The sequence below is a fragment of the Haemaphysalis longicornis genome, unplaced genomic scaffold (genome assembly GCF_048455015.1).
Source record: "Haemaphysalis longicornis isolate Haplotype H1 unplaced genomic scaffold, Haemaphysalis longicornis Haplotype H1 scaffold_5, whole genome shotgun sequence".
Taxonomy (NCBI): domain Eukaryota; kingdom Metazoa; phylum Arthropoda; class Arachnida; order Ixodida; family Ixodidae; genus Haemaphysalis; species Haemaphysalis longicornis.
This window is the reverse complement of record NW_027526385.1, coordinates 19,108,054-19,135,553: the sequence shown is the minus strand read 5'-3', so window position 1 is coordinate 19,135,553 and position 27,500 is coordinate 19,108,054.

Here is a 27,500-nt window from a genome sequence, read left to right as displayed (position 1 = left end):
ATGCGAACGCTGCCGTACGGCGAAGACGCGCATTAATCGAGGCGCCCTACTTCAACGTTTATAGAACCGCGTTTCCCTACTCCACGTGCGTTGCAAGGAGTACGTGGAACCTATCTAGTGGAACCTTTCGTGACTGTTGCCAGTTGATTCCTTAAAATGCCGCAAGAAGCTATAGTGGCGCGGGCGACAGCAGGCGACGGTGAAGTGAATTTTTTTTCTGGAGTTGATGAAGTATTTAACTTTGCCAAAGTCAAGCATGTTTGATTTTTTATAAAGGAACACTGCAAATATCACTTGTGTATTGATTTGTTGTCTCATATTTGCGTAATATCTTGTTCTTCTTCAACAACGTTGACAAGTATGAACATTACACCGGACATAGACGGGTACATTTAGCTGTGACTATATAAGACTATTGCGCAGGCATTGTTTTGCTTTGGCCGGGTGGCTGAATCGAGTCACAGACAGACAGACGGACAGACATACAGACACACAGACATACAGACAGACCAAAATTTCTGGGTTTAAGTAGCCCAAGAAAGACTATCGTCTTTAAAATTGCATGAAGCAACGAACTTTCACTTCCAGCTTGACTTCCAGCTTGGCGCATTGAGCGTCGTCTGCTATTTGTAAATACTGAGTATGGGCGTAAATAGCACACATGGCATGCCTCATAAACATCACATCCACACTCAAGATTTACCGATCTGAAAAATGCACGTGGGGTTACGTTCGCTTTGCACGCCGCACCGCAAAAAAAACGAAAGAAAGCCATGCACAACTACGCTGCGCTGACCGCCACCGGCATTCCACTGACGAGCGGTTCGCCACGGGCGCCGCTGTTCACTGGAACGACGGTGGTGCCATACAGCGGCCGCCCGGTCCCTATGAGGAAGGCTCGCATCGTTCAATAGACATGAAGCTGATGATTATAAAAAGTGGACGCAATCATTATTTCTGATTCGTTTTGAAGAGGGAAATTAAAAGCCGGCAAGAGCTAGGCCTTCGACCTACAGCTGTCATGCCTGACCTGCTGCAACTGTCATGCCTGACCTGCTGATAATGCTCATGACTGTTATGATACCGCAGTGGAACTTTTGTATTGTTGCTGTTAGGTGTATGCAATTGAGCGTCCTCAAACAGGGTTTAGAGAGGTGACTCTAAACTTATTCTACATCACGCTACAAAAAGTTTCAAAAACTTACTTCAAAATTTTCAAGAGAGCTTTCCCCCGTGCCTCCTTCGTGTAATGCTATCTCTTCGGGTTTGCGTTCCGGACGCCTTCTTTGTTTTTCCCGGTTTGTGTCAGTTCTGGGTCTTTTTAAGCACTTCATTTCTTTCGTGAGTTCTTTCTTTGCTTCTTCTGACCAGGGGTAGCTTCCACGTGTCGTATCCCAAACCTGTCCTGTAAAGTATTTTCGACCAAAAAAAAAAGTTGGACTTCGCACATTCAACTTACCGGTGTTCTTTTGAATATTTGAAGGAAAAACATCATATTACGTGCAGTGCAAATTAAACTCTACAGAAAAATCAGAGCACCATTCTTGTAATCCAGGCTGCACTACAGAAACTTGCTTCAAATTTAGGCTCCACCAATTTAAGCTGAAAGAAAGGCACGATGTTGTCGGCTGAATCATGAATTTCGCAAACGGTCACCACTTCAAAACACTCACTTTTCTTGGAAACAAAAAGCTACTTAGCCTTCGTAGGCAACTTCTTTTCTGGTGTGGTGTGCTCTTCGCTGTTCTTCGATAATGTAACACCATGTTTGCTGCAACTTCTGGTCGCAGCATGCTATCTCCGCCGTAGGAATACTCTCTTCAGGTCCAAGATTTGGCGCGAATACTGTGATAGGCTTCATGGTGCGACTGTGCCATTTATGGCACTTTTTGTAGTCACCCTGATCATGAAAATGACGACAATCATACGTTCGCAGGCGATGCGACTCATACCTATTAAGGTTTATGCTTGGTCTGGGTTCTAAGTGCCCCTACTAAAAAATTGCTAGTCAATGGTTCTGCGACTTTTACAGGACGTTAATTACATGGACCTCTGTAAGTAGAAACACCATACAGAAACAATAATGAGTAAGTGTGACATGTATTTACATACTTTAGGGGGGCTCCTGAACGAATTGTAAGCATTGCCCCCAAAACACCAGAGTAGTTTGAGGAGCCCACATTGTCTAATTGTATTGCAGGCCGACTGAAGGGCGTACGTCCGATGAATGTGATTGCCAAGTGCAGATTTGTGGCTTAAGCAGTTTTAGGCGTCCTTTCCACACTGAAATCTGTCCGTCCGTCGGTATGAGAAGAGGAGGAAGCAGGAATGCCTTCAATAATGAAGGGAAGCCAGCCTGGCAGCGAGCTTGGCTTGCTAGCCGATATGAACATGTGAGGGGTAAAAATGAGCGAAGGAAGCGAAGGCACAAAGCTCACACAAACACTAACAAACGCAAATAAGCACACAGACAGCGACAAACGCAGAAACATACACAGACACAGCACATGAAGAGCACAAGTTAAAGACACAGCACAAGACACATCACAAGTTAAAGCAAACGTTGACAGGGTTTTCGTTCGGGCTGAGTCACGGAGAAATGACAAAAAGGCCCTTTTTGTACCCCGTCTTGGCGCGGCAGTGGAGTGCCATAAACCGATGACGTCGTAAAGTTTCAGTGGTGCATTGGCAGGCAGTCCCGAAGTTGTTTTCAAGGTTTGCCATAGGGTGTCATAGTGGGCATCACACACAGTGCATGTTCTATGTCCTCACGAACACTGCGAGCGTGATGGTGAGGGGAGGCAACGCGGCGCGAATTGTGCAACTAGTGGCCGATGAACGCGACGTTGAGGCAAATTCGGTGAACAACTGCTTGGTCGCGTTTTTCCAGGCCACATGGCACTCGGAAAATGCAGGCGGGACCAGTTCGGTACAATGGTTGATAATCTTTTTATTCGTCCTTCCATGTTGAGAATTGTGAGTGCCGCGCCACAGAGTGCGTAAGCGCTGCGGCATCACGTCGAGAGAAAGGAATCGGGATGATAAGGCTAGATTGGTTGTTAGCCACGCCAGCTATTTCGCTGGCCACCGCATTCCCCTTCACGCCACAGTGTCGAGGTATCCACTGTAGCAAGACGTCGTGAAGCAAGCTGGCCATTTGTATTTCATGGGCCATTTATTCCCGCGGAAATGAGGCTAGCTGTTGAGGAGCCACTCCTGAATCCGTGAAAAAACCCACACAGAAGCTTCTTGCCCAAGAATGTACTGCAAAACACAGCGCAAAGCAGCAAGATCTGTGGTCGTTGACCTTGTTTTGTGGCTTAACCTGGCCGAAATTGTTGTCCGTGGCTTCCCCACGCAGCTCAAGAGTGCAATGGGCGGATAAGACTCAATATCCGCAGGAAGTGTACCGGGTTTGAGTACAGGAGCAAGGCGACCACGCTTCCATCCCGGTTCGAGGCGGGCCGTTTCCCAGCTGTGGTTGTAAGTGTCCAGAAGGAAACTCTTAGCTTTATCTCCAAGGTGTGACAGAGCTACGTAACTGATCTCATCTGGACAGGGTGCGGACGTCTTGTTTACGGAAGAGAAGACAGCAAGTAGTTTTGCCATTCCTAATGGGTTGTCTATGACGGTAACATCTGCAGAGGGCAAAGAGACAGCTGTAAAAGTGGCTGGTAAAACTGGAGCCGAGAAGACAGTGACTTTGACGCAGAAATCTTCAGCGACGTCTAGGTTACAGCGTTTCTGTCACAGAACAGGAGAGTAGAAAGGGTGCAGCGCAGTAGGTGGTGCCCGCATACTACGTACTAAGCTCCAAATTCATGTGCGAGATTTTCCCGGGTCTTAGTTTGAGCTGAACGACTGACATTTCCGCTGGGCCACATTCTAGATATGTCGCAGTACATGCCTCTGCGCGCGTCTAGAGACTCGTATATATTCTGATGTTCGCGTTTTACGAGCACGCTTTCATCCATGCGAAGCACAGCACGGAGCCTTTGGTACTCCGCATCAGCCACAGACAAAATTCCCATCGAGCTCCTCAATAACAGGAGAGTATAATTAACAAAGGAGGCAACGAATTTCTCACTTCAATGGCCCTCCACATAGACTATCTAGCAAGATATATGTAGGCAGGTGATCGTTTCCGTGTGACTCGATGTCGACATACCAGAGGGCTGTCTATGACAGTCCGAGGGAGACCATGATGACATCGAGTGTATTCAACATTGCGCCTCGGCTCAACATGAGCTCACCGGTATTAATTACAGTCAAACCGTTACGGCGACCCGCTTTGAAGAGGGGCCTGCCAGTAACTGTGGCCTTAATGCTGCCCCAGGAGGGATGGTGCGCGTTAAAATCTCCAGTTAACATGTGCGGTGCCGGTGTGTTTTCGTTTGCATCGATACTCGTACTTCATTGTCTAGGATCTAAAAACGAAATTTCGCTTCTGCAGTGTTTCTTTCCCAGTCATTATTCGAACAGAGCAGAGCACATAGCAAGCAATGTACACTTGCTCACCAGTTTTGCAGAGTAGACGTGTTTTTGCCTTCACGGGAATTTTATTCTTGCGTTTATACCCTCGATGCTTGGCGGCTACATGTAAGGTAACGCTTTGTTTACGCTTCGGTGTCATAAAGAGCACGGTGCCTGAAATGCACGAGATCCGGACACAGGCAGCATGCAGGACGGCACGCAGGACGGCACGCACACGAAGGAGACGAAGCATGCAAAACTATGATTGCCTTCTCACCCGCCCTCTCCCAGGTAATCACGACAATTACGGAAACGCAAGCGAAGCTCAGGGCATTTCTGGTGAGATCACGAACACACGCTGTTCTGACATCCACCGAGCCAATCGACGACCTACATCGCCCACGCGCAGGTCATTCCAGCAAGGAGCAACGAGACGCGCAGCGTACGCAGCGCGCACTATCCAGAAGGCACCACGTTCCTTCCACCCGCTCTTCCGGTTCAGGCGTACACGAACGAAAAGCGGAGCGCACGGTACGAATAGAGCCAGTACGTACATTTTCTGCACGTGCCGTCCTGGGCCCGGTCGAAGCAACCAACGACATCGCATCCGGATTGGTAGACATTGCCGCGACGAGCGAGACGCACGGCACACGAAAAGCACCATACAAGGCGGACGACAGCACACCAAGTTTAGGGGAGTTTCCCAGGACAAACTAGACGCACAGCGCAATAAACGCACCAGAGGTGACCAACGACATCCAAATGGGGCCGGCGGAGCTGACCACTGCGCACAAAATGCACAGCGCGCGGAAAGAGAACAAGCCAGCACACACGGAAGAAACCGCTATTCGCGACATACTCCGCTTCCACTTTGCTATCCGAAATTGACCAGCTTATGCCACAACCGCAGAAATCAGTCTTGCCACAAGCAAAAAAATGCCCCAGCGCACGTGGTTTAACCCTACCGGAACGGTAGGCATCCGCTTCTCCGGCCCGCGTCCAGCAAGCGAACGACATCACACTCGTGCAGGTAGGTCCGTCAACGAGCAACGGCACGGCCAGCGCATGGGACACGTCCGAGCCGGAGCGGAAAAGATCCCCGGCACCCGCTGCTCCGATAGAGACTCACCCGACAAACACCATTCGTACAAGAGGACGCAATCGCGACCAAGCGGAACCGGGACGAACGGAAGGCTTCCGAGCCTGCTTGCACTGAGAGATACCGATTTTAGTATTCTAGAACCAACGCGAAAAAGACGAGAGATTGAGCGACGGCACGGACAAGGAGAAAGCGGCAACGAATGAACCCGGTCCAGAAAAAGTCATCGAATGCCCTAACGATGAAGTCACGCTTGCGACGCCAAGGAATGTGTAGCCGAGCGGACGAGACAAGCTATGCCAGCTTTCCTACCACAACGTCTTTATTTCCAAGGCAACCACGACAAAAGCGAGAACGGTACCACAACGACTTTGACCGATCAGCCACTCCACCCTACGACAACGCCATACTACCGCACGCTAAAAGAAAAGCTAAACCGCTCCCGCACCATTCTCAAGGCACGCCTCAATTGAAGCAACGTTCTCAACGCGCCGAACTATACCATCCCTGCACACCGCAGCTCGCCACCGGACAAAATGGACGTATACGCTCCCACATACATCAAGCACGCAACTAACTACACGAACACAATCGGCGGCAGAAGCAGCGCGACTAACGCAACGCCGTAAACGCTGTCAAGTTCAGGTCCGACGAAGTGAATCCCACGGGACACACACAATAAAATCAAGCCGTTTTGAAATTCACCGAACCTCATCGAGACAAGTGCCCTCTTAACGAGGTTTCTAGTATCCAGAGCAACAAAAAATTAGCTCCAATCCACGCTGTAAACTTAGTTGGAAAGCAAAGCTTTAAACGACACCCACAACAATTGCCCAACCGATGTAACTAGCATTCACACACGTGGCTCTACAAAGAGTGAAACCACAGATTCTGCCAGCCGTTACCTGGAATTCGCGCGGGCGGCGTCCGGAACGCAACAGCAGCTTCGGCCAAGGCCGGGCTAGAGCGGCGGACGCCGACGCTGTAGACCGGCCGTGAGTCTACACTCACGGCCCGTAGATTGGGGCTACGCCACCGCGTGACAGAAGCGCCGATACCGAAACAATGCGGCTTGTGAGCTTACTGATTCCCATATATAGTTAGCTTAGTAAGTTAGAGAATTTCGAGAAAGCTGAGGGAACTTTTATAATTCCTATTTATCAGAACTTGTTGCTACATTAGCCTGTCATAATACCTTTTAAAGCCCAAAAGAATTAGTAATCCCCAATTTAGAAAACGGAGTCCCATTCGTGGCGAGCAGTGCGCAAAAGGTAGCGCTTCTCCAGCAGCCAGATGTCTGTATAGGGTTTGTACATTTTGTTTTTCGCCCTGCAAACCAATCCTTAACGTATGTTTGCCGTACGACCGCCTAATTCCGTCGGGTACGGGTTACCCTTGAGGTGCTGTAAATTCGCGGCGCCATCTCTGGTGTGCTCCGTGAGTGAAACCCTCCGAGCCCCCCTCCCCGTTCCGCCGCCTCCGACGCTTTAAGAGTTTGTTGTACCGCACTCCGCGAAAGAACCATTGGCTGGTAGAGCTAGAAAGCGTTGCTTTAAAAACGAATGCCAGCATCGAGCATCTGTGAATAAGTGGGCAGTGATCTGTTCACGAAAAAAAGGTCGCAATCCCGCCCTGCGAAAGTGGATGTCCATCGAAGGTGTTCTAAACCACTGATGGGTAAGTTATGAAAAGTTCCTCGTTGGCTCGGCGGGCAAATGCTGGGTCGTGCCATGTTTGACGCACGCGCTCGGCGTCTTGGGCAAGAATTGTTCTATTTAGCTACAGTAGTCCTGCCCAGCTTTCAAACATAATCTGCAAATATAATTTTTATCAGGAACACAGGGCGGGGTTGTCCCATTGTTCACCTCCATCGTTCACCTCCATCGGCACGAATAAAGAGTTAATAGACAAACTCAGTTTACTCTACATCCCCGCAGGAGGCAACTATCTTCTGCCGCCATACAAAGGCCCCAAGAACGGAGGCCTCGACGCTGACATCACGGAGGCGCCCTGGGTCAGCGCCAAGGCCAGTTGGAGTAAAAAACAAAATGCTCCGAAATATTGATGATAATTATATTTCGACTCTCACGGCGTATTTTAACTACTACTGGCAGCGCGGCTCATTGCCCTCGTCCTTGAAGTACGCAAAAATTACCCTGATCCCCAAGCCCGGAAAAACAATGTCCATCGATCATCTCAGACCTATTCTCAGCATCTCAGAACTTCATGCACGGGGAAAGTCCTTGAACACATCCTACTATCTCGCCTCACGTCTCATCTAAATTCATCATGCGCACTTCCGCCTTTCATGATAGGCTTCCGACCTGGACTATCGACCCAGGACATCTTCCTTCAATTTTCCCGGGAAATTATAACTCCCCCTCGTGCATTAGACACAGCAGCGATCCGGGTCCTTGACTTAACCAAGGCGTTCGACAGGGTCTCGCACACAGCAATACTTCACGGGTTAGCATCTATCAATTCAGGTGAACGCATGTACAACTACATCCGTGACTTCTTGAGAGATCGCAAGGATTTCATTCCGATTGGTGATGTTACATCAAATATCATCTCTTTTTCATCCAAGGGAACACCACAAGGTGCGGTGCTATCACCATTGCTTTTAAATCTACACGCAGACAATATTACCCTCTGGGTCGCAGGAGGTAGTGATGCTGTCAATAAAGAGACCCTCCGACTCGGAGCCCAGAGAGTTGCGGATGAAGCCAAACTTGGTGGACTGACCTGTTTACCTACCAAATCGGAACTAGTACGCATGTCACCAAAACGTGGCAATAAAACGCCACCCAATATTAGAATCTCCATTAATAATCACCCGATCCCAGAGGTAAACAGTCTAAAGATACTCGGACTGCTCATGCAATAAAATAGGGCAAATACACAATTCGTCACGCCGCCTAACAAGCACGTCACACGGAATGTCGTACTTCTAAGACGTATAGCGACTCGGCGTCAGGGCTTACGAGAAAATGAGAGGATACGCTTGATCCAAGCCTTCATCGTGAGCAGGATAATGTACTCTCTGCCGTACCTCCACGTCAGCGCTACTGAACTTCAAAAAATCCACTGCCTCATTCGAAAAGCCTAGAATGCGGCGCTGAAACTGCTCCTGCACACAGCTACTGACAGATTCGAACGTCTAGGGGCGCACAACACGGCAGAAGAGCTAGTAGAAGCGCACCTTTCTGCTAAAATAGCCCGTATAGCGACTACCCCTTCAGGATTGCACGTTCTTGACAGAAGTGGCCTTAATATCCCGACAGGCTTAGACTGGAAAGTCTCCATTCAGCATACCACGCACGCTCAACTCATAGTTCGGCCACTACACCGCAATATGCCTCCAACATATAACGTGAACCGAAGAACACACAAGGCACGAGCACTCGAGAGGCGTTTTTCAATCCGCCCAGATATTCACTACGTGGACGCTGCTGAATACCGCCGCCATGACGCATATGCGATAGCCGTGATTAAGAGGCCCAAAACCCCTCCCATTAACTCCCTCACGGTGAACACCCCTCCTCTCGGAGAGGCGCAGGAGGTGGCAATACCGCTAGCGCTGTCACACAGGCCTACCCTCGCGATTATAATCTCAGATTCTCAAACGACCGTTCGAAATTTCGCTCGTGGCCTTATTTCGCCACTCGCCCTCAAAACTCTGGCTTACAATTCCCCAACCTCCCCTGTAGAATTAATTGGGACCCCGGCTCATGCCGGCCTCGGGGGAGATGAGCCTGCCCACGTCGTCGCTCGAGAACTTACAATCCGAGCGGGCCCCAGCCTCGTTCCCTACCATGGGGCCAGATCTTCCAGGGACAGGCTGACAACTTACCACAATATTGCCAGTAATTTCCGCCTCGCCCGCGCGTAGGAACGCACATGGCGACTCCTCTAGACTCACACCCTCCCTTGCAGAGCGGTAGTTCACCACATCCACCCGTCCCTTTACCCCTCCCACAATCGTCCTGCTTGTGGCACACGCTGCACTGTACCCCACTCCATGTGGGGCTGCCCAAAAGGACCTTTTCCTCTAATTTCCTCCGATTAGAAGTGGGAAGGGACGCTCCGTAGCTCTGACCTAGGGACACAACTCTCCCTCGTGGACACGGCTGCGCTAGTCGCCGCCAGGTTGGAGCGTGCGGCCACCCCGACCCGTTAAACCTACTGGAAATATTAAAGATTTTTGTCTCTGTCTGTCCCACTGTTCATTGGTGCGTCATCACCCATAATGTGATTCAGATGCTTGTTTTCTGTTTTTTAATTTATATTGAGTCCTATGCGGTTTGCCCGATTAGCCTGACGCATGCGCTCTGCGACTTAGGCGAGAACTGCTGGGTCCTGCCTGGGTTTTTTGTTTACGACACGAAATTTTCCGACCAACGAGAGGCTAACAGCGTCGCTGTAGAAAAGTTCGTGCCTGGAGGTAGAGAGAGAGAGAACCACTTTATTTTACAACTGGGATTAACGGGGGAGGGATGGCCGAAGCCCATACGGCTTCGAGGACCGCAAGGGCCCGTGCGGTTAGAGTTTTCTGAACCGCCAGGTCCGAGCTCCCCAAGGCCTGTTCCCAGTGGCGGGGCGTGGGGTAGGAGGGAAATGGGTCGTGTGGACACTCACACAACGAATGAAAGTGGGTATCACGTAGGTGGCAATGAGGGCAGTGTGGTGTTGGAAACTTGTGCGGGTGCGTGTGTGTGAGCTTGGTTCTGTGGGGGAAGCAGTGAGTTTGTAGGATGCGCCACATGTTGGCGGCAGCGTGCTTTAGTGACGGGTGAGGTGGGGAATAGTGCCTGCTGGAGGTAGGCACAATTAGGATTTGGAGCACGATTTGGAGAATATCAGCGCGCCTGGGAACGAAAACGGACGACAAAAGCTGCCACCCGAAGACACGCAAAAAATCGCAATTTACGGCCACGGCGGCACCGAGAAGCCCTGAGCTCCATGTGAGCCCGACGTGGCCCAGGCTTCGTTCTTTTATTCCTGAGAGCACGAGGAGACGCCAGACACAACGCGAGTGCTTACGTTTCGTTTCGCTCACTGACGTGTACGTGCCTTCGCGGAGTGAGTCGCCCTACGACAGTGCACCGCGTCAGACGTTCTCTTCCCATGTAACCTCAGTTTTCTAATGATAATAAACATTTTTTTTCATGTAGTCTTTCATTCTAGACAAGACCTAGTTAACAGTACAGATAAGTTGAGTATTCGTGAGTAATGCAAATTAAGTACTCATGAGTACAGAAGATTAAGTACACGTGAGTACAGATTGAGTACTCATGAGTGCAGATTGATTACGATTACTCGTGAGTACATATTGAGTATGAATACTCGTGACAATTAGTTTGAGCACAAGTGAGCATGATTACAAATGAGTATGTGATAAGTGAGTACAAGTGATTTTCAGAACAGACGAGTTTTTTGAATCTGAGTTTGATTGAGTTCAGCCTGAATGAAAAAAATTGTGATTGAGTTTGAGTGAGTTCTTTCTGTTTTGCCGACCTATGGCGACGGCATTCATAGTAGTGTTGTACAACAGCGGAACGAGAGAGGTAACAATACTGACACTACAGGGACCTTTCACTCCAATCAAAGCATTAAATTTGGCAATACTTCAGTGGTGTTAGCGTCAAGGCTGATGGAACACACAACGCGCAAATTTAGCGAAACAATTCAATATGCAGCTTCCTGGGCCAACTAAGTGACTGTGCTTCATTGGTTCGAGAGGACCATCAAAAGGATCTATTTGTCATCAATAGAGTCGCAGAAATAAGGGACAAGACACCTCAAGCGCGCTGCTCATTCCATCACAGCGAAGAAAATCAGGCGCAGATAATAACACGTGTAACAAGAGCAAAAGCAATGATGAATTTGAAGATCTGGTGGCACGAACCCAAATGGGTAACCTCCGAGGAGCCAGAAAGACCAACCATGGTAAGTACGAACATGCCGATGGGTGACCAACCCGAAGTGTAGCGCAATAATTTCTCAGGTGCAGCAGAAAAGAAAAACAATCATGGACGTTATAATTGTTAGCATACGGACGAAGTGTGAGAAAGATAGCATGAGTATTCAGGTTCGTAAACGAAACCAGAAAAGAATATCGGACCAAGATAAATATCACAACTGCAGAGACGTATTGGAAACAACATGAGTGACACTCGAGAGACACAATGGCGGTACTGCTTCACTGCTTCAAGTAAGAAGTCTTTTGAAATTAATGGAGGGGCAGTCTACTTCGACGATGAAGGGGACATCACACTGAAAGTACGTTTGCAATAAAGCCAAGTATCGAGACGGTACATCATCGTACTCTAATAGGACGCAATTTTCACAAAGCTGCTGATCCGTCACGTGCATCAACTCTTTTTGTATGGCGGCAGTCAAGCAATGATTGCGCAGCTGTAGACCAATTTCTCGATATTACAAGGTCAGCAATCCGATAGGAGAGCCCTAAACAACTGCATATTCTCTAGGAGGAATAATAGCAGACCTGCCAGTCGCGAGTCTGACTATATAGCTTCCACCAGAGGACAGGGCCAACGAATCATTCCCGTTTCATGTGACGGCAGTTGTGTTCTCACAAACCCTTTAAGATAAACAAAAAGAGTAGATCCTAATGCAATACGTAGTAGTTTTCACCTTCGCGGAAACAAGAGGAGTGCACTTGGCGGTGTCGAACGACATGTCGACAAGAAGTTGTTTACAGGCATTCAGAGCACGACGGTGTATTCCGGACGTAACCTTTTGGGACCACGCAACAACCTTCAAAAGAGCCGAGAAAGAGATCAGCAGAATGCGCAAAACTATCAGGCAGGAGCAAATGAATGATCTCTGCGGGGTTCGCAAAATACAATAAAAAACTATAGCCGAGTGCGCCCCTTGGTGGGGAGTGTTTTATTTGCGCCTAAAGTGAATCCTGAAGGCCTTGATGCGAAAAATTATCTCAGGACAGATACCTTCAGTGAGGACCTAAATACCATTTTAGCAGAAGCGCAAGAAACTCTCAACAATCGCCCTTTTACTTAAATGCATAGCGAGCCTACTGAAGCCATGCCGCTAACGCCGGCAGACACCATCGGCGGAGGGCAGTAGCTACACAACGGACAAGCAAGGCCACACACCACGAACGTCGAAGGGCCATGAAGTAGTCTGTGGCGACTCATGAGACCTTGGTGGAAACGATGCCCTTCCGAGTGCATCAAAGATATAAGGGCAAGGAAGAGACACGATTGTCAAAAACACTGTCCAAAGGCGATATGGGAGCTGCATAAAGACCGGGGTGCAAAAACATTTTGAAAATGTTCCGCATTGACACAAGCTATACCCCGGACTCGATGGAGTTCCAAGAGTTTCCCTCCATCGGAAAGGAAACAAATAACTGATCAAAAGACAGGCCACCGACATCCATGTTTAACAGCAGAGGTGTTTACGCTTTCAGTTCAACCATGGTCCATTGCCCGAAAACTCAGTCCAGCCAAGTGCACGTGAGGTTGCGCCTCGTGAGAAGAGCGCGGCGTCGGCCAGGCTTGCGGGTGGGCTTGCACCCTGAGTGGCCTAGCAAAAAAAAAAAAAAACAAGAAAAGATACCAACCGCATGCGAGCGTGCTCCTCGGGAGGAGCGCCCCATGTCGGCCCGCTCCACCTTCGGAACACTCTGCCCCGCTTTTGTGGCGTGATTTCTGGTGCGCTGTCCTCCTCACCAGTTCACGTGTGTTCGCACATGAAATTGAAAGCACAGACGCCGAGTTCGCGCAGCCTGTTGGCGCGGGTTCTAGCGTGGGCTAGCGCTGCCCATATTGGGGAAATGTGTGAAAGCCCGCGGACAAAACAATCCGGGTTTGTAAGTCATAGAGGACTTTCAGAAAGTTTGTAAATCTATGTGAGGTGTAACAGCCGGGTACCCGACGAAAGGAGAAAAGCCGCCAGCTCTGCTGTTTCTCCAACGCAAGGTGCGCCAATTATTTCGAGGGCAACTTAAAATTGAACCGCCACCGACCACCGCGACAGACGGCGGTCGGGCGGGAGCCTAATAAATATCATCAAGGCACTCGAAGACGAAGAGCAAGAAAACTGCTTCTGAGCGCGACTTCTTGCAAGTTCACTTCTTCATTAAACGCTTCTGTCCTGCGGCATTTCTGAAAACGGATCCGAACCTGAGAATACGCACAAGGTAGATGCTACGAGCACGCTGTTCCATCGTAGTCCCGTTCATGACGACGCTTGGGAGAACAACATGTACGCGGTAGCCCCTAAGCCAAATAAAAAGCCTGTACACCTGCCGCGTGGCTCAGTGGCTAGGGCGTTGCGCAGCTGAGCCCAAGGATGCGGGTTCGATTCCCGACCACGGCGGCCGCTTTTCTGATGGAGGCAAAAAGCAAAAAGGCCCGTGTGTTTGAGATTTCGGCGCACGTTAAAGGTCCCCAGGTGGTCAAAAATAACCCGGAGCCCTCCACTATATATACGGCGCGCCTCATCGCCTGCGTTGCGTCGGCGCGTTAAACCTCAAGCTGCCATTCGGCGGCTCGCATAGACACTAGCGCCAGTGTCCCCTTTAGCGTATATTAGTATGAAACTCTATGGCTGCCACCACTGTTGGGATTGGGCCCTCTCACCTCAGCCACAACTGTTGCGACTAGTCATCTGGGTGCATCCACCGATGCAGAAAAGTTTCCTATCGAAACGGCGCAGAGCAGAGGGATTAACATATCGAACAGGCAGAGCCTGCTCGATATGGTCACTATGAAGAAACGAGCCCAATGTGCCACCCTTCTGCAGAGCGATGAAGTTCTCGAGCCGACTAAAAGTTGAAGCAACATATTTATACAGTATGTACACGGTAACAAAAAATTCCCTCGCACGTCCCCGAGGGGGAGAGTGTGTAAGTGCGAATGCACGGTTGTTGATTGCGCGATTACGGTGGATATCGTGATCTTGGAGTGGAGAGGAGGCGCCCAACACCCGCAGTCACTGAGCTGAGAGAGGAGGAGGAGAGTAGCGCCCGCCGTTACGGCGAGGGCTACACGAGCGCCCTCACGCGTCGGAATGCGGAGCGCCCGCTACGCGAGCGAGAGCTCTCCCGCCCGAAGTGGAGAGGAGGCGCCCAACACCCGCAGTCACTGAGCGGAGAGAGGAGGAGGAGAGTAGCGCGCGCCCATCTCCCCCCGTCGCTAGGGAAGACGAGGAGGAAGACGAGGAGCGCGCGCACCCGCAGCTGTTGCTATGCGGACGACGGCGGCGGACGATTCAGGCTCGCTTAAGAAGTGCATTCGCACTTAAAACGTTACGTGGCTCGCACAAACGCCACAGCACGTCTCCAATCGGTGCCTCGGAAAAGTTCCGCGAAATGGGCCAGCCTCGCTGTGTTACCGAGCTCGTTTGATACCCACGAGGGTCCGTTGCCGCCGCGAGCGGTTTTAATCGCTCCAATCAGGACTCTCGCATGCCGAAGTTTGAATCCGACGAATGGAGGGGAAGCGGTTGAGTCAGCCGTGCCACCACGACGGGTAAAGGGAAGCCAACACAGCGGCACCGTCTCTATGCATATCGCTGCTTGTCTGACGCGGGCCGTTGCTCGTCCGAGGCATTATTCGGCACAGCCGTTAGGAAGTGAAAAGGAGAGGCGACTCTGCGGTGTCCGCAAGTTGGGGCACGTCTGCCGCGGGTGGTTTGACAGAGGCGCGAATCGGCCCCGCCGTCGTGCGTCGCCAGATGAAGCGAATTTGGGCCAGGTGCACTTGCAGAACAGCAACCCCGCCGCCAGACAAGGCGCCATGAAGACGAGCAGCGTCTTCGTGGCTCGGATGCCGGGTGCGCTCGTTCGCCAGGTTCATCCAGGTTCCCCTCCAATGCTCCCGGGAAAGGGCGGCTCCACGCTCCTCTCCACGAACAGGTACCAGCTGCCAGGTCCGATTCAGAGGTACATCACCGTGCTGCCCAGGTGTGTCCACCAGCTTCACCCCGCTGTTGCGGTTTCGTTTCTCAGCCCTGGTCACTCATCGTTCTGCGGCTTGCAAAGAACCCACTGACAACAAGCAACACCCAGCGCAAGCAAGCACCCTTTCTCCTCCGTCAGAACACCAGACTCCAAACAACATGAGGAACTCTCCTATCTAAGTGTCTATCTCCAATTCGGACCGGCTACATTAAATGGCCCATGCGGGACGCCCGGCTCTCAAATGAGTGCTAAAACTATTTGTCAAAGATAACAACACACTAAATGAAATGATCACAGCTAAGGTTGATTACTTGAAATCACCCGGTTCGGAAATAATCAACTGAGGCAAAAAATGAGGGCAATAATGTTGCTCCCATCTACCTACTCAGCTAAAAGCTGTTCACGAAGAAACGAAACAGACGTATCGGATGACAAAGGCAGGATTACTTAGAACGCACCGCTTAGTGCATCTGCGTTAGCTTTTACTTTGCTTTATAATAACGAACGGCACGACGGTGCTGCGGATGGTGCTCCACCTCAGGAAACGACCACTTTTAAACGACGTTATTGAGCCAAGTTAGCGCGCAATAATCAGCTTCTGCAACAAACTAGGAACCGGGTAATAGCACGCCAACTTCTGCACTGCCCACACAACGCAGTAAAATTCCTTTTTGGGATGTACTGTGCGCCTCTTCTCTGCAAGTTAGCTTGTGGCGTAAGTACAAAACTCGGCCATCCCAGCCGTTCGCATTCTCATGGCATAGTACAGATCTAATGCCACGATCGCCCGCGTCACACTGAATCACAAAACCCTATGAAAAGTATGGGCACAAACAACTGACTCCTACTTAAAGGCTAGTTTAAGTATTTGAAACGTGTTCACCTTTTTTGTGTAGCACTCCACCTTAGGGCTCCCTCTTTCTAAGAGCGTCACTTAAACGACTAGCAAGCGTGGAGTAATCTTTCAGATAAGGCTCGTAATAACAACCAAACCTCAAAAAAGTTCGGCGATAGTTCACTACTTCGACTATATTGATTTCTGACAGTCTTCGTCGGCCCCGCTACCACCACCTGCCTTAGTTACGTCACTTCAGCGCAAACTAGGGGACACTTCGACAGTTTGACTGTAACGCCTGCGTCTTCGAGCCTGCTCAGCATGACTCTAAGTGCTCTACATGATCCTACATTTGTTAGAAAAGATGGCGACATCAGCGATTTAAGCGAGCGCGTACTCAGGCAGGCCCCGAAACCCACGATCCATTAGTTTCGAGAGGCGATACGGCGCGTTTTTGAGACCGAAGCTCAACATGACGGGACGGACTGTTTTGAACGGGGAAACGAACGCAGCGTTACAGCTAGCTCTTCGCACCCGGCTCACGTCGTCATTTGAGAGGCGTTCTCTTTCCCCGCTCATATGCAAGCTTCGCAGGGCTGACGCCCGTAATCTCGTGGGGAGCTGACTTCAACACCCACATAGCGGCAGGCACGCATGCCTCCCAATCGCGTTTTCGCTCAAACCAGACAGCTCTGAACGTTCACTTTCGCACTGAGTGCCTTCACTCCACTGGGTTAGAGTACGGTTGAACGTTAGAACTGTGCACTACCTTGATTGCATGCCTGCTACCGAAAACTGAGGTCGAAGTCGAGTTCGCCTCGCATGGCGCGTTCAACTGTGTTTCCCTGCCGACGAGGATGACAACCTGTTTCGGCCGTTGGCGGCTCCACTAAGCTACCGTCCTAGCTTTCGGTACGCTCACCGCTTAGGCTTCCTTGCTCGCGCGTCTTTCGTGTACCGCTCACAGGATTTGCCACAGCATCGCCCCAGTCAGATCTCGCACTCTAAGGAACACCTTTTTGGGGGGTGCTCGTACGGCTTCATCTGGCTAGCCTCACAGTTCACACTCTTTCACGAAACATCGTTATCTCGCGCACTAAGAGCCTACCGATCGGAAGCCGTCACCAAGACCTCACTTAAGTCTGTGCATTCCGCTGAGATCGCTGAAACCGAGGCCTACACATGATAGCTGTAGCGAAAGAGGACCAGCGTCTGGCTTCCGATATGGTGATGGAGTCGGTTAGCGAGGCAGTGAGCGCCCCCGATCCTTCTCTTCCTCTTCTCCTACTGTCGCCCCCTGCCTGCGCTTCTTTATTTCTCAACACACTCCCGCCGCCGCCAAGTTCGTTAGGAGCTAGCTGGCAGCGGCACGGGCAACGAGCGCATGCTGGTTTGTTGGGTCCAAGTGACATATCTAAAAGTGAAGACTACCAATGTTCGTATGGTCACCCGGGATAGCAAGCTGTGCTCATGGTCTTCGGCCAGAAGGCAGCCGCCAGGATCGAAAGGAAACAGATGATGCGGGCAACCAAGTGCCCAGAGAACATACAGCGAATGCAGTATCACTGTCGCTGTGCTCATATCCTGTCCGGCCTCCACCAATCGATCGATGCGCTGAAGTAACAATGCTGTTTCATCGGCGGACAAGGAGACTTTGCTTTGGTCGGGCGCGTAAGCGTAGCAGAAAGGCGCGTCCAGCATGGAATCGTGCTCGCCAAATACTGGGTCGCCACCATCGAAGCAACCGTTCTGTGTCGCCGCGTGGATTCGTCGCCAACGGGATAGTATGAGAGCGGCCGCTGCTCGCCTCTGGAGTCGAACCTCGCTCACGGAGCGCCTGTAGCGAAAGGACCAGCGTCTGGCTTCTGATACGGTGATCGAGTCGATTTGCGAGGCAGTGAGCGCCCACCTCCGATCCTCATCTTCTTCTTCTCCTACTGTCGCCCCCTGCCTGCGCATTTTTATTTCTTAACATACTCCCGCCGCCGCCAAGTTGGTCAGGAGCTAGCTGGCAGCGGCACTGTCAGTGGCGAAGTATGGGCCCCACTACGACCAGTTTTTCGACTTCCATAGAGGCGCATGATTACTTAGCAGCGATGCTTGTAAGCTGGCTGGGCGATCTAGTGGAGCCTTCGGCTGGGTGTCTCGGTGCCGTCGATCTCGGTAAACGGCCTTATCATTCGAGCAAGGCAGTACAGGTCCATGGCCAATGTCGCGGGCAATGACCGCTTGCGGAGTTGCTGGATCAAAGTGACTTAGGGGACAAAAGTGAGGATTGCGAACGGTCAACCGGAAAGAGAGACCATGCTTCTGGTTTTCAGTCGCCAGGCAGCCGCCAGGATCAAACGAGAACAGTGGATGTATACTGCCAAATTTCCAGAGAGCATCACGGTAGCGTGATAGCATTGCCGTCGCCTCCACGTCTAATACTGTTTCCATGAGGAAATACATGTGTTCGATCGGCGTATCCGTTATCTCTGCGAACAATAGGACTTCGCTCTCGCCGTGCCCAACAAGGTACAAAGGCTCGTCCTGAATCGAGTTGCGCTTGCTGAAAAAGGGGTAGTCACCATAGAAGCATCTGTTCTGCTTCGCCACGAGGATACCTCCCCACCGGGCCTTGACGAGCGTGGCCGAAGCTCGCTCATGGAGCGTCGGAGGAGCAGGCGCTTCGTTATACCCAGACGTAAGTCAATCTTCTTCACGAACGGTGTTTTTGTTGCTGAACACAATGAAAACTTATTTCACTCGTAACCGGGTTGCTGAAGTGCTGGCGAAAAGAGAGATGCGTCGCCGACGTGAGGGTCGCAAGAGGGAAACTCGGAGGTCTCCGAAACAAGAGTTGTGCGGCGGCGCCCCAGCAGCTTGCGTCGTCTGCTGCCGCAAACGGGCACGCTCCAGGAACGATGACGCTGGGGCTGAGCCACGAGTGGCGAGTGCTGACCACGCGCTTGCGGTGCGCGTTGGGCACGAGCGTGGAATAAAGCGGGGACCCCAGTTTGGGTCCACGGCGCTGTAGCGTGCAGACGTGTGTTTTCGATTCTCTCTGTCGCCGTCGCGACATTGGTGACCCGGACGTGATGTGACTCACTCGGAAGCTTGCCTCGGCTTGAAGGAACCACACGTCGGGGTGCTTAGCGCTGAAGGGGGGCAAACGGCAAGCGACGGCGGAGATGCCAGGTGAAGAGGCAGCGGAGGACACAGAAGGACCGCTGGCGTCGCGGGGAGGGTCCATTCTGAGTACGTGGCTCCGCTGCAACGTCCGGGTCACCACCACTCTCCCCTCCGTTCGCAGTCCCACCCGTGAACATCTGAGCGCAAAGACTGTCCGTTTTGCCGACACTCCGTCTGAAGAGGGGGGGGGCTATGTGGCGGCGCCCCAGCAGCTTGCGTCGTCTGCTGCCGCAAACGGGCACGCTCCAGGAACGATGACGCTGGGGCTGAGCCACGAGTGGCGAGTGCTGACCACGCGCTTGCGGTGCGCGCTGGGCACGAGCGTGGAATAAAGCGGGGACCCCAGTTTGGGTCCACGGCGCTGTAGCGTGCAGACGTGTGTTTTCGCTTCTCTCTGTCGCCGTCGCGACAGTTGCATCATCGAATCTAGGGCCGCGGCAGAACGGGTCCGACGTCTCCGTGGCGGTAGTCAAGTCGTGAATGCGAGGGTTGCGGAAGGGCTGTAATGACGCCTCTGACGTGAGAGCCGCGTCGCTGACGCCAGCGCTGCGGCAAGGCCGGTCAGACGTCTCGGAAACGATGGTCGTGTCAGCGACGGCGCGGTCTCGGGAGGCTCCCTCAGATTTCTCCAACTCGGAAATCTCGGCAACACCAGGGTTGGGCGGTCGCTGGAGCCACTCTTTCGGGCTGAGCCCATCGGGGTCTTGCTTGGAGTTCTGAAAGGCTGCAGCGCCTCCGTCGTCATTGTTCTGTTCTTCTACCGCCGCACCAGTCATGTCCCGAACAGGCGGCACGTCACCCAGGACCATTGTCCGCCGGGCCTCCTTGGGGATCGAGCAAATATTCAAGGCTGCGGTGCGGGTTGTAGACAGGGCTGCCTGAGGTTGAAGGACGGGGCTTGCGTTAGAGTCTTGGCTGGCAGAGAAGCGTACGCGCGTTGGCAGGGCGCAGATACGCTCGTCGTAATCGATCGCTTCCAAAACGTCGGCATCAAATTCTTCATCTTTCAGGTTCTCCTGAACTTGAGCGTCGAGTTTGTGAAGGCTCACCTGGTCATGCAAGATGAGGTCGAGGACATTTTGTCTGTCAAGGGCCATTGCTGCCTGGCTCCGCAGCAAGGCGTCGAGGACTGTCATGGTCCCGGAGATGGTCGCTCGCAGGACATCTCGGCGAATACGAAGAGCGTCCATGGCACCAGTCGATGAAGCAAGACGCTGGGGTTGCGAATACCAAAGGGACAAGGGCGGGCTTGGGCACGAGCCGAAAGGGGCGGCGGCCGAGGGCAAGGCTTCCAGGATAAAGCAGTACGAAGGTATCCAAGCCTCGCGTGCCTCGGAGCCGCTGCGCCGTCGAACGTAGATTCGCTCGTGCGCAGGTTCCCGGGTTTCACGGCACCAGAAAATGTGTAGCGAAAGAGGACCAGCGTCTGGCTTGTGATACGGTGATGTAGTCGGTTAGCGAGGCAGTTAGCGCCCCCGATCCTTCTCTTCCTCTTCTCCTACTGTCGCCCCCTGCCTGCGCTTCTTTATTTCTCAACAATAGCCATCAGTGGACTCGTACAAGCCTCTCTCGAAGTCCCAGCTGGTGCGTTATCTCGTGTAGGTATGCCTTTGCTCTCCGAGATGGCCATAGTTTACCTGTTATCGTCATTCGCTACGAGCTCACTGGATTTCTCCCGGCAGTGCTTAGACCCTGAACTCGTTTTCCCGCAACAGCTGATCGGAAACCAGTGACAATGTACTGTTCCCCTCGCACGGCTGCGTCGGCTGCGTTTCTCCAACGAACCAACGAAGGGTTTCTCGCAAACCGCTTCAGCCGCTGGCGGTGCGACTACGCTACGACGAGAGTTTTAAGTTGTCTCGTTGTTCCGGCTACGCTTCTCGGCGTCTTTTGTCTCGATCGCTCGGTGTGTAAGAGTCACGTTTCTGCGAGAGCTTCCGCTCTTGTGATCTCGTAAGTGCCATGCACTGGCCACTACTTGAAGACTGCTTGCGTGTTTAGAAATCTTTATTTCGAAGCGGCTCCTCTGCCTCTGCGTCCTTGTCGTTTTCCTGGCTCATTTTTATGTCCATGAATACTATTGCGGTCGCTTAGCGTTTCTCTTGGGACGCTCCGTCATGCGGACATGACCTCTTAACAACGAACAGCGGGAGTTGGTCCCGAATTCTCTGACCGCTCGCGTGGACCGTTGCCGAAGTCACACTGGAGGCCCCGGAGCACCGCCGGAGCCTTAACTCTAACCGCTTAAACTCGAGCTGGCTTTCAGTTTGCTCTCTCCATTCCTGCCTTTCGGCTTCCTGCCTCCGTTCCTTCCTTTTCGCCTATTTGCGGTCACATCGTTCTTTTTTCTCGGCTTCCTCGCGGTCCCGTCGCTCTTTTTTTTCGGCCTCATTGGGCTCACGGCGCACTTTAGTCTCTCTGCGCTCACGCCCATAGCGCTCTTAATTTGAGCCCTGGCCTCACCGACTTCCTCAGCCGTTACGTTCTCCTTCCGCACGACCTCAAGAATCTCGTGCTTTCGTTTCGAATGTCCTAAGTCAAGCCCCAGCACCTCGCAAATTTCGAGGAGTTCCTTCTTCCTTCACTTTAAGGTCCTCCATAGTTTGCACTAGCCTCTTGCTGCTTTGCCACGTTAATAGTAAGGTACGGCCAAATAATTTCCAACAGTGGTTTGTTTACACCCTCGGCATTAGCTCTGGTTTCAATACATTTTTTCTGCGCTTGAAACTATCAAAGCTATACTCAGTGTTTGATACAGCCCTTCTCTAAGCTACGAAACCTGTGCTAGAGAAGTCTGGTGAACTCAGAGAAAACGTTGAGTGCTTACCACACTAGGTAGTAGCCGTTGCGGGTCGATGCCGCCGCTGTCATCCAATGTTGGGACAGGGAGATCCCACCGCGGCCACCACTGTTGTAAATGGCCTTCCCAGCACTGTTACTACTGCTGGCACTGGGCCCTCTCACCGCAGCCAGCTCTGTTGCGACTGGCCCGAGCACAATCACCGGTGTAGCGAAGTTGCCTGGATCCGTCCGCTATCGACGAGGCGCAGAGCATAGCGATGAAGTTCTCTATCCGACGAAAAGTATAAGCAACAGTTATATATAGTATGTACAAAGGTAACAAAACGTTACATGCCTGGCGAAAAGGCGACAGCACGTCTCCACCCGGAGTTTCAGAAAAGTGCCGCCAAAAAGTGCCGCGCTCGCTGTGCTTCCCGGCTGGTTTTATACCCCCGGGGGTCTGTTGCAGCCGCGAGCGGTTTGAATTGCTCCAATCAGGACTCTCGCTGGCTGAAGCTTGAATCTGACGAATAAAGGTTAAGCGGTTGAGTCAGCCGAGCCGCCTTGACGGGGGAAGGGAAGGCGACACAGCGGCACCCTCTCCATGCATGTCGCTGCGCTTAGCCGGGGGCCGTTCGTCCGAGGCATGATTCGGCCCAGCCGTTGAGAAGTGAAACGTAGAGGCGACTCTGTTGCGCCGGCAAGTTGGGGCACGTCCGCCGCGGGTGGTTTGACAGAGGTGCGATTCCGCCCCGCCGTTGTTCTTCACCAGATGAAGCAAATTTGGACTGGGCGTTCTGGCACAACACCAGCCATTCAAGCCGCTCTACGCGGAATCAAGTACCGTACTGCTACGAAGCGTGCAGCACCTATTAGCACAAACTGGCATTTCATGTACACCGAATATTTCCCATTACGCAGTGTGCAAAAAATTCAAAGGGTAGATCAGTGGCGTTCAATTACACATTCTCTCGCATTTACAACTCACAAAAAAGGCTTAGAAGTCTCCAAAATAGCCAACATTGATGAGCATACCTGGCGATGAATCCCCTATCTTTTCATTTGAGAAGGGCTAATAGCACTGATTTTGATTCTGGAGCGATGGGTTTATGGAACTACCGTGCAGAGTGTGGTTTAGTTCGCTGTGAGAACCCCAGAACGAGTTTCCAAAAAATAGTTTTAAAAATGCGCCACAAATTGATCGTCTTTTTTCGGGGTGAATAAGAAATTTGCTTGAAATGGGGGTGCTCTTTGGTGGGCTATAGTTACTCTTGGTTGAGCGAGGTTCTGGAATTCTTAAAGATGGTTGTGCATATACAAATTTTTAACATTAATCATTCAGCACGCAGTTGGAGGGTACTATATACATCGTGGTTAGTCAACACTCGCCAAAACTGCGCTATCATGGTGGTTACATTGCACTGAGAACACGTAAAAAGGGTAAAAGAATACTTGTAAGATTACACGCAAAGATTCAAAATAGGCCAAGAAAACTTGCCACTTTAGGTTGGCATATACATAAAATGACTCTAAGGGATGAACTTTAATTTTAAACGACGCTAAATGCTTGTTTGAACCTTGGTGTGCCATGTTGCTACGATGCACGATAACCTGTGGTCCTGCTTCATTCATGCCACAGGAACACCACTAAGCCATGCTGTGCACATATCACCGCAGAAAAACGCAAGCCAACCAGGCAGAGTGGTGCAGGCCAACCACGGGATCGTTTCTGGCAGCTTTGATGTCAGCCCTACTCGTCTTACTTGGTCGCATTTTTGTGCTCAAGCTGACGATCCGCTCTGGGCATCCCCAAAGAATAAGGGGGTGCAGTGTAGTATTCATAACACTAATACAAGCAAGGGAAACACGCCGTGCTTTTCTTCCCTGCGCAGCATTCTTTTGCCTAGCAAGCCAGCTGCCCACTTATAACCAGGCCTAGCGTAGGAACTGGTACACGCCGCTCTATTTCTCGCTGGTTCGGCATTATCTCGCTCAGAAAGCTTCAAAGAGTAGATGAGCTTTTCCCTCATGGCGCACTTTGCGTTCTCGCGCTAAAAAAGCACCACCCGTTGCGACACGACATTCAAAATCTCACATATGACACTTACTTCACAAAAATCCATGCCACTAAGCATAGCCAGAAAGCAGGAAAGGTGTCGCGCAAGTTGCATATTTACTGAGAAAGCTATAATAGGTAGCTTGGAATTTGACCAGCTAGAATGTTCGCGAAATCCTGAAGACAGCCAACATACCTTCCTCAGTCAAGGCGTGCATAAGAATTCCTCCGGTGGTGCTTCCCATTGACCCAAGGTTATGAGACCTAAAAACACGAATAATATACTTTAAGTATACTTGACAATTTCAATTCCTCCTAGAAAATAGTCTTCGTATGAAAAAGGTTCACAAAGCAAACATTTTGTGTGTAATGTTAGATAATGGAGAAAAATCACCACCACCCCAAGTTATGTAACGGAAAGGCAGCTGCTTAGAAAAACAGTAATAGCTGTCTTCGGGAAGTTACTTGAACTCTGAAATAATGTTATCTTTACGGAGCATTACCGCCGTTTCAATTTTCAGAAAGAACGATGCCTCGGCGAATATTTTAATGACGTAGTTTCCCAATTTTTTTTGCAGTCACATAATATCCCACTAGTTTGGAAGACGTATTTTGATAGTAGCAGTGTGCTTCCAATGCTAATTCACTTTGACTAAATGGTGAAAGAGATACCAATTGCAATCTGTTAAAGTATGTACAATAATTAGATGTAGCTGTTACTATGGACGGAAGCAGGTACGTTTGGAGACACAAATGAGCCGCGCTAAACGAAACAGGGTGGTCGTGTTGAAAACACAATATAAACAACGTAATTCAACCCACGAAAAAAAACCCGGCGAATCTGGAAGAGGAAAATTGAGGCTTGCCTTATTGCATAACGAGAATGAATCAGTTTGGGACCCGTGTTCGCGCTAGCACGGAATGTTTGGGAGTTGATCGGTGACCGGTCGTTCTCGTTAAGTCCACAATTTGTGGACGTTTTATTGTGAAAGCATTCACAGTTCCTTTAGCGAAACAGCCAGCATCAGCGTTGGCTTAGTTTCTAGCTGCGCCACAGCACCCAATATTCCATTCACTGAGAACGCCGGGATTGGGTGGCCTGGCGTACCTGTTAACTGTGACGTGTGAGCGACTGCGAAAGCGCGTATGCTCCAGTTCGTACTGGCTGCGACGCGTCATGCGAAGAATGTCGAAGTGCTAATGGCGCAGTGAACAGAAATTCGCGAGTGTACACCGGGCTGTTATTAGGTGTAACGGTACGCTGACGGCACCATAGTTGGAATGGGGGGCACGTGTAAGTGGTTGCCTGGCCCAACGGCGCAGTATTAGCCAACTTGCAAAGGCGCTCTGCAAGGCGAGCTGCAATGCTAACGGCCGGTGCCACTGTCCCTTCAGAATCGTTGCTGCTCCCGCCCCAGACTGATACCGGAATTAAACGTGCGCGGGCCTTCTTTGCACGTTTTAATGCAAAAACTAAAAAAAGCCATTGAGCGGAAAATCAGGCGCCAGCGCCGACGTTATATGTATCAGCTAAACAGCACCTAAAGTCTAATTCACTGAAAACGAGAGTGTGTGCCAGCTAGGCACCCACATTGGCGGTGACGCATTATGTGTCGGCGAAGGCGGTAATTGACAGTCCTGAGGTCCCCATCGCCTGCTGGGAGTCATATGAAGGCAGTCAACTGCTCGAGAAGCTACGGCAGTGGGAGGCGCGGAAATGTGCCGGCCTGTGGTTAGGCCTTATGTTGCTAATGGGTAAAGACAAGGGCAAAGAATTGTTGCTAAGGGGTAAAGACCAGAACTTCAAGCAAAATGCTTATTTTTTTTTTGGGGGGGGGGGGGGGCAACATCAAGCCTACTTAACATAAAAGCACGTCCTAAGGGAATGAAAACATTTCAACCAATCGCTTATTGTGCCTACAAGTGCCCATATTGAGGTTGCAACATATTTGGAAATATGTCTTTTCTATATACCGACAGCGCCCCATTATTTGACGATGAGTATTTCTTTATATTTGCCTGTTATGGTTCATACTTTGGTGTTAGGAATTCGTGTTTCCATCACTGTACATACTATCTCAACCACGCGGAAGAAATCCGGCGTCGAATTGGCATAGGCGGTGGTTCACTTGGCAAACACTGCCAAATATTGAGATGTTACCTCTATCCCTAAAAAGAAGAATACGCAGCCAATGCTTCCTGCTGGTGATGACATAAGGCGCCGGGGATGACATACGGACGTAAGAACTTGGGCCTTACTTAACAATTTCAAAGCAAACTTAGGTAGGCTCAACGGGCCATAGAAAAAACAATCATGGGTGTAATAATAACTGTTAGGAAACCAGCTTCCTGTATCGTATGAACAAACTCGAGCAGAGGATATCATAGTTCAAATAAAAAAGCAATGGACCTGGGCTGGCCACCTAGTTACAGGAAACGAGAACCGGTGGACCACCAGGGTAACAGAGTGGATACCGACAGACGGGTGAAGAAGAAGAGGAAGGTCAATTACTTGATGGACGGACGAAATTCGACGGTACTCCTCCATACGAAAAAGATACTTGGAAAACAGCTTTAACAAATTGGCCTTCCCACTGTCTGTTCCTCTGATCTTATCGTTCGGGGCGAAGGCACTGGGTTTTAGCCGCGCAGATCTTTGCTCCGCCGTGCACTTGTTCATTTCGGAATCTGGCCGTCTCCCGTGCTAGCCCCAGGCCATGCCGGGCTTCCCTCAAAAAGATCCCTGCGTGTATGATCGCTACTATCAGTGCCTTCCCGCCCACTGCCTCTCCTTCGCCAGCTTCCCTTCTTGTTTTATTTCTCTACGTACTTTTCATGTTTTCTTTCCTTTATTTTTTTTTTTCATTTTATTTTATGTTGTTTTCAACACTTCCTGATGCTACGTCTTATGTTTGAGCAGTTTTTTTTTCTGTATATATTTCCCTAATATTTTATTTACCTCCTTAAATGTCTTTCTTTAATTACTTTGTAATTTCTCTCTGTGAGCGCCCCTTTCCTGGCCAATCCCCCTGAGTGGGTATGAGCCATCTCTTTTGGCACCACCACCACCACCAAATTAGGAAATTAGGAGGCAAAGACTGGACTCGAGCAGCGCCGGACTGGACCGGTT